This window comes from Hermetia illucens, chromosome 4 (genome assembly GCF_905115235.1).
Source record: "Hermetia illucens chromosome 4, iHerIll2.2.curated.20191125, whole genome shotgun sequence".
Lineage (NCBI taxonomy): Eukaryota > Metazoa > Arthropoda > Insecta > Diptera > Stratiomyidae > Hermetia > Hermetia illucens.
Window position 1 is genome coordinate 59,601,107 of NC_051852.1, and position 11,838 is coordinate 59,612,944.

General features: G+C 42.1%; 1 protein-coding gene across 2 annotated transcripts in view; it reads right to left on the minus strand.

Moving 5' to 3' along the window:
* LOC119655643 (pickpocket protein 28-like) overlaps nucleotides 1-8,021 on the minus strand; it is a 40,667-nt gene extending 32,646 nt beyond the window's left edge. Inside the window, exons 1-3 of one of the 2 annotated variants that reach the window (XM_038061621.1) lie at nucleotides 7,920-8,021; nucleotides 7,707-7,864; nucleotides 7,451-7,651 (exon numbers count right to left, since the gene is read on the minus strand). The gene's annotated coding sequence lies outside the window, so the exon portion shown is untranslated. The remainder of the gene's footprint in view (nucleotides 1-7,450; nucleotides 7,652-7,706; nucleotides 7,865-7,919) is intronic. The other variant, XM_038061622.1, reaches the window with a different exon arrangement.
* Between the last annotated feature and the right edge of the window lie 3,817 nt (nucleotides 8,022-11,838).

Genomic DNA, 11,838 nt, shown 5'->3' on the forward strand with positions numbered 1-11,838 from the left:
CTAGGCCACTTGATTGCTCCTGAAGTCATCAACCGGATCCAGTCAAAGCGCAAGCGATTGTGAGCTTGCCGCTTCCAAAAACCGGTAAGGATCTCAGAAGGTTCTTAGGCATGTTAAACTTCTATCATCGTTTCTTACTCAAGGCCGCCCATTATCAGTGAATCCTTAACGGCTTCTTGTCTGGCCCGGAAACCAAAGACTCCCGTCTAATTGCGTGGTTTCCAGGGACTGTCCGACTGGCGCTTAAGATAACCAAGAAGAAGAAGAAGAAGCATCCTCGTGGATGCTACACTTCTGGCATTCCCTCAGCAAGATGCACTCCTAGCCTGCTCTTCACCAAAATCTGGCAGCCGTTGAGTTTCGTCTCCAAACAGCTCAATCCTGCTCAACAGGACCACAGCACCGATGATCGTGTGTTACTCACCGCATACCTCGCAATTAAATACTTCCAGTATTCCCTTGAAAGCAGGCCATTCACATTATTCACGGACCATAAGCCACTCACTTTTGCTTTGAAATAAAAGCCCGACAAAGCGTCCTCTTGACAACTTCGGCACATGAGTTTTATCAGCAAATTCGCAATCGACATTCAACATGTGTCTAGAAAACATAACGTGGTTGCTGACGCTTTGTCACGTGTAATCGCCTAGACGCAGAAGGACCAACTCCAAATATACATTTAGGAAGTTTCCTATATTCGGCTCAACAGCCAGTTTATATTGCGAGATCTCAGACAAGGCACCAAAGCCATATATTCCGGCCGACTTCCGAAAGGAAGTATTTCATACCATTCATGATCTGTCGCACCCCGGCTCGGACAACGAACTGATTAGTCACCGCAAAGTACTTTTGGCCGTCCATGAACGGGAGTTCAAACGGGCCGTTGAGTCTGCCGAGTGCGGCAGCATAACTTCCTTTTTAAGGTTTTGTGTGAAACAAAACCTTATTAGAATCGATTCGATGTCTGTCTGTCCGTCTGTCTGTCTGTCCGTCTGTCTGTCTGTCTGTCTGTCTGTCTGTCACAGCCGATTTATTCGGAAACGGCTGAACCGATTGTCACGAAAATTGGTAGGAGTATGTGATCTGCCGTTCCCTTTACATGCAGCAACTTACGCCATTTTGTGTTAAGTTTAAGGGGGGGCTCCCCATACATGTAAAAGGAGGGTGCAAAATTTTTTTTCATAAAATGTGGCCATGTGGGGTATCAAATGAAAGGTCTCAATTAGTACTTTTCGAAACTGATCCAGTATTTGATATTGGGTGAAATATAGGGGAGTGAGCGCTCAAAATATGACCCCCAAAAAGTGTAACACTCTCGTTCTCAGAACCTATCCAACCGAAAAAAATGAAAAAAATATCAGTAGTGTATCTCTACGAAATCTAGGCCTCAAAATATATCCGGTTCCGATATCTGCGCAAATAAAGTTAATAATAGTATATTTCCACATTTGAGAAATTTACCCGGCACCCCCCTTATGTTCATCCTAGAAGTACAAAATTTGGCACGCATATAACGAAGAACATAATGCACAATTTGGTCAAGTTTGAAGAAAATCCTACCATTATTAACAAAGTTATAGAGGGTAAAACTTTACAATTTTTTGTGAATTTCGTGCACTCTACAACCTGCACGACGTCATCATCACATATAAATTCGTCCATACCACAACGAAGTAAGTTCGTATAAATTGGGTGGAAAAGAATTATTTTGTTTTAGTTCTTTAATCATTTGAATATGAATATCAATTATTCCAACGTGCGTGCTAATGAAGTTTGCGGGTAGAGCCTAATTCAGATAGATATAAGAAGTAAATCGCAAATATGGGTACGATCAATTTATATACGTGCCTATATGTGTACAGTATTCAAAAACAGGCAGTTTGTTTGTTTAGAGTGAGCGTAACATCTACGGCTGTAATATGTACGTATGTCTCGTAGTTTTGTAGCTGTATACGGGTAGAAAAATGTGCGTTGAAATTTCTTAGATAAGATGAACACAAAACCTTTATACCCGAAGCACGAGCTTCCGGTATTCCGACTTGTTTACAATGCGCGCCACTCAATTAGTTGATGTCATAGCGGAGCACTAGTGGTCTCGTTCAAGAGGGGATACTGTAAAGTTTTGTTCCGACACGGTTGAGTCGCCCTCATGCGTTGGAATAGTGAGGAGTGTGCCTTTGACGTTGAGGTTTACTTTTCAAGCGGATGTTCGGTTATTGCAACACAGCGTGCATTTCGGAATCGCTTTAATTTAGCCCCGTTGGCTCCCGTCCCAGACCGCAAATCAATTGTTACATGGGTCACTACATTCAGATAAACTGCAAGTGCGACAAAAGGAAGAACTGGAGTCCCTCGGCCCGTTAGATCACCTGAAAACATTGAAGCAGTGAGAGCGTCAATGTTGGGATCGCCACGGCGTTCTGCGCGCAAACACGCATCTACCCTTGGACTATCCGATCGTTCTGTGAAAAGAATTCTTCGTGATGATCTCAGTTTTCATCCCTATAAGATGGCGATAGTGCAGGAACTTTCAGAACGTGACTTCAATTCTCGGATGAACGGGTGTGAGCTTCTTCTTGATGTCGTTCCCGAGGGTGCTATTGTTTTTTTTAGCGATGAAGCCCATTTTCATTTGTGTGGGTCGGTTAGCAAACAAAACATGCGCTACTGGACTGACAATAACCCTCGAGAATTGCATCAAAAGCCTTTGCATTCACCCAAAGTCACAGTGTGGTGTGCAATTTCCTCAGCTGGAATTATTGGTCCCTGGTTTTTTGAGGAAAATGAGGTTACAGTGACAGTGAATTCGGCACGCTCTCCCGATCTGTCCCCTTGTGATTTTTTTCTATGGGGTTTTTTGAAATCCCGTGTTTATGTGAACCGTCCAAGAACCCTACAAGATTTGAAGACCAACATCCAAGAAGAAATTGCCAACATAACACCTGCTATGCTAACAAGAGTCATGACAAACGCCAGAAATCGGTTTACGCAATGTATGGAGAATGAGGGACGTCACCTAACAGATTTGATCTTCAAAACAATGTAAATAAAAACTTTAGACATGTACCTACATTATAAAAGATAAATAAATATTTTCCGATGCATACAATAGTTTATATTGAGTTTTGAAAAAGGAAGTTATGCTGCCGCACCCTGTATTAAGAATAAGAAATATGTTCAATAATTTAGTAGCAAATTTAAATGTTGTATTTTAATATATTACATATTATATAGTATCGGGATAGCTCCAATGGTTAGAGCGCTGGGCTGCCGTAGCGAAAGGTCGCGTTTCAAATCTGACAGGTGGCGGAGAGATTTGTTATCGTGATTGGACTTCGGATACCCGTTAACTCAGCTGTGAATGAATACCTGAGGCAAATCAGGGTAATAATCTCGGTCGAGTGCAATGCTGACCACATTACCTTTTACAGTGTACTGTAGTGTACCGTTACGGTCTCAAATGAAGTGCTCTAACACACTTCAATGCCCTGATCCAATATGGATTGTTTCACGAACGATTACTATTATTAATATATTATATAAGTATTTTTAATTACCTATAATCAACGATCGATTCGCCGTTAAAGCTGAAAATCGGGTGCGACCTCCGAATTCTTTCAGTCAAAACCGATTGACATAAAATTTGGAGTGAGGGTGAGGGTGGTATAAGAAACAAAAATTATATGGCCCCGATTTGCGCCTCCCCCTCCGAGGTGCAATTTTTTTTTTTTTTTTTTTTTTCGAAATAACCACTGAAACCAATTAAATGATCAATTCTAAGCTAAAAATGTTTAGTGAAAATTTTTCATGCAAGTAGTAATCTTCGAATTATTCATGTTCAAACATGTTGCTTTTCATCGAAAAAATGCATGTTTTTCAACGGTTTTTCACAAATTACTCGAAAACCATGCATTTCTTGTAGAAATAATTCAAAGTAAAAACAAAGCATATTGAATAGAGAAAAGAAAGAATCTTTTTATTTTTCTGTAAGTACAATATAAACTGAGTTATAGCTCATCATCATCAACGGCGCAACAACCGGTATCCTGTCTAAACCTGCTTTAATAAGGAACTCCAAACATCCCGTTTTTGCCCCGAGGCCCACCAATTCGGTATCCCGAAAAGGTGTCTGGCGTCCCGATCTACGTCATCGGTTCATCATAAGACAGGGTCTGGCACATCTTGTTCTTCTTCCATACATATTGCACTTATAAACTTTCTCGGCAGGGTCATCCCATCATCCCTTACGGATTAAGGAACCCACCGCAACCTGTTAAGTCGGATGGGGGGGGGGGGGGGGTTCTGACTCAATTTCCCCAAAAATATGAATACTATAATAGTATTAACTTAATTTGAGCCGATGTCAATGTGGAGAGTATTTTGAGGCATGGACGCCATACAGAGGCAGCTTCTTGATTTTTTTCAGAAATTTTGGTCGGGTAGTTTCTGAGAATGCGTCCGTTAAAAATCAATCAATCAATCAATTTCCACCCCTCCCACTCCCCGCCTTTCTAACAAATCTCAAAACTAAAACCAGCATCGAAAAGTACTAATCGAGACCTTTCATTTGATACCTTACATTGACTATATTCGGTGCAAAAAATGTACACCCCTCTTTTGCTTATATGGGGACCCCCGCTTAATCTCAACGTAGAAGGATACATCTCACTGCGTGCCTGGGCGTTTACAGTTCCGCTAACGAGAATTCAACAACCAGTATTGGTCAGAACATCCAAAGCAATGGTAAGCAACCAAAAAGCCGCCCAAAACAATGGTGGCTTGATACGCTGGATGGCGATTTAAAGGTCTCGAGATTACATCCTGATCAGGCATTTGATAAAATAAAATGACGAAACCGATCACCACGAGCCGACCTCGCTTGTGAACTGAAGGCTGAAGAAATAGAAAAAGATGTGAAAAGCGACGAGTGCACGACAGCTTCGTGTCACATAGCTAAAAATTCCATTGCCCTCTATTTTCTAAAAAGCGATTTAAATAAATCATTTGATGGAAAGCCCTGTGTTGATAATGGTCAACCTCATACGCTTCACACTCTGAGTTTAATATTATTAGCAAATGCCAACAATTTAACCAACATCAAATATAAAAAGGGCTAGGGAGAATCTTCTTGAATGGAATTTTAATATTTCACTCGAATTTCAATTATTCTCGTTAATTATGACGTCAGCATCTTATTTGTATGGCTTAGGATGCTGTTAATTAGCACGAAATTGATAAGTTTGAACTTCTATAACTTTGACACTAATAGTTGGATTTTGAAGGAATGGCATGTGTATGCACGAGACTGTCCTCTATGTCGGTGCAAAATTTAGTACACCTAGGATGAACTTAAGAGGAGTTTATTAGTCAATTTCTAAAAATTGATAATATACTATTAGTATATTTATTTGAGCAGATACCGGAATGGAACATCTCTCGAAGATTAGATTCACATAAGGGTTTTACACAAAATCTTATAAAGGCCTGCAGATAAATAGATTCTTCATAAATGCGACTTTAATATTTCACGGGAATGTCAATTATTCCCGTTTATTATGACGTCAGCATCTGATTTGCATGGCTTCGGAAGCAGTAAATTCGCGGGAAATTGCTCAGTTTGAACTGCTATAACTTTGGCGTTAATAGTCAGATTTCCACGAAATTTAGCACGTATATACGAAATATCGTCCTCTATGCTGGTACAATCGGAAGTGCTAGGATGAATCTAAGGGGGGTTTTTCAGTAAATTTCTAAAAAGTGGTAATATACTATTAGTAAATTTATTTGAGCAGATATCGGAATGGGACATATTTTGAGGCCTAGATTTCATCTAGGCGCACCACCCTGATTTTTTTCGGATTCTCACTTTAAGTGCGTACGTTTTGACTCCTTACTCACGTACTTTACAATTCAAGCCAAAACTAATGTCAGCTTCGGAAAGTACAAATCGATACCTTTTGTTTGATACCCTACACGACTATATCCGGTGAAAAAATTTTTTGAATCCCCCCTTTGCATGTATGGGGAACCCCCCTTTAAACTCCACCTAAATTTATGCCACTCGCTGTATGCGTGGGATTTTATAGTTACCATCTGTCCACTGAATTTCGTTCCAATCAGTTTAGCCGTTTTGGAGAAAAGTGCGCGTGACAGACAGACAGACATTGAATCGATTTTAATAAGGTTTTGTTTTACACAAAACCTTACAAATGGAGGATTCTTTTTTTTTTTGTTATCTAATATGCTTTGTTTCTGTTCATTTCATTTCTGGATGAAATAACTAATTTTCCAGTTATTTGCAAAAAAACGGTGAAAAACCTGAAGTTTTCGATGGAAAAAGGACATGTTTGAACATGGATAACTCGAAAACTATTACTTTTAATTTTCACTAAATATTTTTTGCTTGGAAACCACCATTTAATCAATTTCTGTATTTATTTCCAAAAAAAATCAACCCTCCGGGGAAGGCGCACATCGGCGCTATATAACTTTTGTTTCTTCAACCACCCTCTACGCCCACCCCAAATTTCATGTCAATCGGCCTTGACAGAAAGAATTCAGAGGTTGAAAGCTTTAATGACTGAACTATTATTAATATACGGCTTCTTTCGACTTTATATCCGAAATACGTAATCATTTGCCTCACCATTTCACGATTAATTTTTAGTGCATGGTTTTCCGCAAGTACTGATTCGACTTTTCGAGCATCGGCGAATTCGCATCCACAATCCGTTTTATAGTTCAGCGCATTCGAATTCTAGTCAATACTTTCCGCCCTGTTCGCTCTACCTTCATTTTCCACCGTTGGAAAACATTCACCACAGTATTGCGATTTCCTCCAAACTGGTGAGCAATTTCAGTATAAGATTTGCCCCCAGTACCGTACAATTTGATAATTATACTCCGTTCATCACATATTTCGAGCCAACTTATGTTTGGGCGAACAACTTCCCGATACTTGCAAGGATGCACTAAAAATCGCAAAATATTGTCTTTATGCAAGAGTCAACCCATTTGTGTGAGATTTGAAATTACTGCGAAGAAGAATCCACACACAACATACATCCTTTTTGCTGTGTGATGACTTGATTGCCATATATTTGGGCCAGTAGCGGAGAATTCCAGGAATTATGCTAAGCACGGAAAACTTATGAGGAATTTCTCCCAACAATTTGAAAGGATAATCATATTTTCTTCTTTTGGTTGGATTAAATTCTTAAATAAAATATTGGAAGTCAATTTAATTGGCACAGTGGATGTAGATGGGACTTGAAGTTTTTATTAAGAAACAAAATACTCCTTTTACCCCCTTTCTGAACACTTATGTATTTCTTATGACGATGTTCGGGTTTAAATTTTTCTCACTAGCTACCATCCTTAATGCAGTTGCACAGTATGGCACATTATTCCAATATCTTCAATTCACATATCTTAAATTGCAAGTACTTACGGTTTGATATGATCCACTAAACTTTTCTTGGCTTGATTTAAATTGCAAATTGTGATCGCGGGAAACGGGATACTCGAAATCGATGTTGACGTTGAGCTGGTTGTAATCAGCAAAGGGGTTGAATGCCACTTAATATAGATAGCCGAAATGTAATAAGATGAAGTGAGCACTGAGACGATGAAAGCGAATAGAAAGAAAAAGCTGCAAAAAAATCACATTGAAATTTTCCTTAATGTTTCTCGAAGACAGGAATTACCGCTCGCTTTCACTTATGGTCCGGTCGCCAATGAACTTCAAACCATGCAAGGATGTTGTTTGAAGGTATTGTATGAAAGGTATCCTTCAGAATTGTCTTATAGCTCCTGTTGAGGGCAGGGTCCTGACCAGTTCCTGCATTATTGCTCGGAAAATCTGCTAATGTTGGTAGATCTAATTACAACTTTCCCGAATGCAACAATTAACTACATACTTCTCTTTTTAGCTTCACTATAAGATTTGGTTACCTTCTCCTCCATTCCTTCGCAACACAATGCAAGTCCTTTGAACTAACTGGCCGTTCTGTACCAATGCGAGGAAAGTACTCCAGCCTTTATAGACTATGCAAGTAACACTTACACGTAGTAAAACATTTAGTCATGCAATGAGACACTTTACATTAGACCTTTGTTGGGGCACGTGGTGTCTGAGGGTTCTAATTCATAGTGAAGTGGTCACTTTGTTGTTATTTACACTTGAACCTTTCGATGAAGTTTACTTGCATGCTGAGGTGGGCGCTCATAAAATGTAGTGCCCTATAATCGCAATAATATGGTATTGTCGTGCAAAGTGGAAATACATCCTAATATTAGTCGCAGTGATGGCTTCATGAAGGTATAATTAATTGCTAGTGTAGAAAACCTTGAATTGTCCACAGCATGTCCTGATAAATTGTAAAACTGGTTGTAATATTGACAAGTAACTTCCAAACAAGCTAGAAATCAATGACCACATATGAGCCCTTCAACTTGAAAATATTAAAGCTATCATCGGCAATGGAATGAAACGACATTTTGGAATTGCGGAGCCTTCAAATCAGGGAATTCCTTTCACCAACGGGAGGGGAGAGGAGGAAGGGAACTGTCAGTTCAAGGAACCCCCTGCCATCCGGCTTCTCCACCGGTCGAGTTCTATCTTTTTAGCAACGATAAGGGCCCAAACGTAATGGGCAACACGGTTCCATCTGTCAGCAGTCCTCAGCATCTCTTCGACAATGTTGTCTGGAGAGAGATCCCCTGTGTTTAAATAGAGCTGCTGACGAACCCCATCCCACCTTCCACAAGAAAAAAGAGTGTGGTAGGCGTCGTCCACAGCTCCATTGCAAAACACACAATCCGGAGATCGCGCCTTTCGAATCTTGTGCAGGTAAGACTGAAAACTTCCATGCCCACTTAAAAATTGAGTAAGGAAATAGTCAGTCTCACTATGCTTCCGATTCAGCCACGCACCTAAGTTGCCGATGAGCCGCGCAGTCCATCTGCCTCTAGTTTCATTTTGCCAAGAGAGCTGCCACTCGCCTAGAGTGCGTTGCCGTTCTTCGCGAGCAACCACCTTCCTTCACCCATCTCCCTTGCGCTTGTATATGGCTTGACGCTCAATAGCAAGAAGGGCAACGGGTATCACTCCCGCGATCACCATCACAGCCGGTCCAGAGACAGTGCGATACGCTGACGCCACCCGCAAAGCTCCCCGTCTCAGTAGTTGCCCGAGGCGTTTACGATATACTTCCTTGCTAAGAGCGCCAGCCCATATCTCTGCGCCGTAACGAAGGACAGCCTACGTTAAACCCACCAGGAGACGTCGCCTACTAGACGTAGGACCTCCAATGTTTGCCATTAGCCTACTTAACGCCGAAACTCCAGCTGTAGCCTTGTTCGCTGCTGCTTTGATTTGCTCAAAAAAGCTCATCTTTGAGTCAAGAGTAAACGTGAGGTACTTTACCGCCGGTTTTGACACGATTATCGACTCGCCGAACAATATGGGAGGCAGAGTCGGAATTCTCTTTTTAGTCAGGATGACTACTTCAGTTTTTTCCAATGCAAGATTGAAACCATGAGTGGTCATCTATCCGCTTAACCGTCGCATCAATGTGCCGAGTTTGCTTTGCGCCTGTTCGACAGTGCGTCCAGCAACAAGCTCTGCGACATCATCTGCATAGCCGACCAGGCGCGACTCTTCTGGCATGTCGAGTTTAAGCAGACTGTCATAGGTAGCGTTCCAGAGATCCGGCCCTAGGATGGATCCCTGTGCACCCCCGACGTGACCTCCATCCTCCTTTGCCCCTCTAGTGTCTCATAGAGCAGAGAGCGGTTCCTCAGATAGTCCCTCAATTTCCGTAAGAGATAGTTCGGCACGTTAAAAGTATTGTCTAGTGTGCCTAGAATGTCTTTCCATCTTACGGAATTAAAGACGTTTCTGACGTCAAGTGTTACGAGGAGCACTCTACTCGTCGTGCCTCTACTCGTCGAACGGCGTCCACGACTTGCATGACAGCGTCAATAATGGATCTCCCTGCTCCACAACCAAACTACCCGGGAGATAAATCTCCAGCAGCGCGTATCGCTTCAACGAATCTACTTCTAATGAGCTTTTCGAGCACTTTCCCAGCAGTGTCAAGCATATATAGTGGGCGGTATAAAGACGGCAATTCGGGGTCGCCTTTCCTTTTATGGATCAGCGCAAGCCTTTCCAACGAGCAGGGAAAATAAAATGCCCTCTTTCAGGCAAGCGTTGAATGCTCTGATCAGTAAGTCTGGCCGGTGTTGGAATACCAGTTGGTACACCTCTCCTGGAATATCATCGGGACTTGGCGCCTTCTTGCTTTTCATAGAGAGGACTGCATGTTCCAACTCTTTTATAGAGAAAAGTGGACAGTGCTCTGCACTGTCCGCGCCGACGTCATCATCCCATACGGGGAGCGCAGGGAAGAGTGCCCTTATAATGCAGTCCATCTGCTCGGCCTTAAGTGAGCAGGGTTCCCGCAGAGCCCCGATTTTTCGGATTACCAGTTTGTAACCGAGTCCCCACGGATCCCCATTCACCTCATCGACCAGATCTTGCCAGCAGCGAGCTTTGCTCTTATTTATTGCGCTGCGGAGTCTCCTTTTGGCTGATTTGTACTCTGTCATTATGGTACATGCCTCCTCACGGTCGCCTACACTTTGTTTAACGGCGGAGCTTGTGACACTCCTTCCGGAGCTCTGCGATTTCCACTGTCCACCAATACATGGAAGGTTTGCCGCGCCTCGATGTCTTCCTGGAATTTACGACAATGTCAGCTGCGGCGCCATCGCCCCTAGTAGTACCCTCCAGCGTGGCCCCACCGGTTCCCAGAGTTTCGACAAACTTCCCAGTGTTCACTTTCGAAAAGGTGCATTGATATATGCGTTCTAAGAGAAACGATGGTTGGTGCTAAAAGCTGCGACAAAGAACAGGAACGCAGTAAAAATGGCTACAAACTTATCTATTTTATTTGCCCTCACATTCAATACGGTGTTGGCATTACCATCTCAGAGAGTTTCCGTGGTGCTATTAAAGAAGTCGAACGATCTGATGGCTAGTTGCTACAATTGATTATTACATCAGCTGATCACACTATTCACAGACATGTCAAGCAGAGGTTGAGAAAGACGCCTTCTGTCAACTTCTCGATGCGAAAACCTGTAACATGCCCACTGACGACTATATCAGAATTTCAGGCAATCTTTATTTTCATGTGAGTGAAAAGGCAAACGGTGCCATGGAGAAGGAGAGCGATTTGGAGCCCACAATGAGAGGGGCGATCGCATAGTCGATTTTGCGGACATCCATGACCTTGCACTTATGAATACATGGTTCATCAAACGATTGTCTCATCTTCCTACATTTTCTAGTAAGAACCGTAAAACGCAAATCGAGTAGATTATTATATGACGCCGACATTTTACCACCGTCACAGACTGCAAAAGCGTTTCTTATGAGACCATCGCACCTCAACATCGGCCGGTTATTGCCATCTTGCGAATAAAGCTACCGATAAAAGAACGTAAGGAACGCACTGGCCCGCCACGCATTGAATGGTGGCGACTTCATGAGAAGAAGAAGAAATGATCTGAGGAAGCGGTTCATCAACCGAGATACTTGGCTTTGAAATGACAATGTTGAAACGAATGAAGAAATGACACTACCACAAATTTCTCGTGGAGAAAACGCTCGCTAATTGGCGTATTTATAAGAATGTCAACCGGGGAGCAAAGAAAGCGGTCGCTGTCACCCGAGTGAACCATTACAAAAATCTTTACGATAAACTTGCTACTCGGGATGACGAGAGAGATCTATATCGACTTGTCAAAAGCCGAAACGATCGCACACAG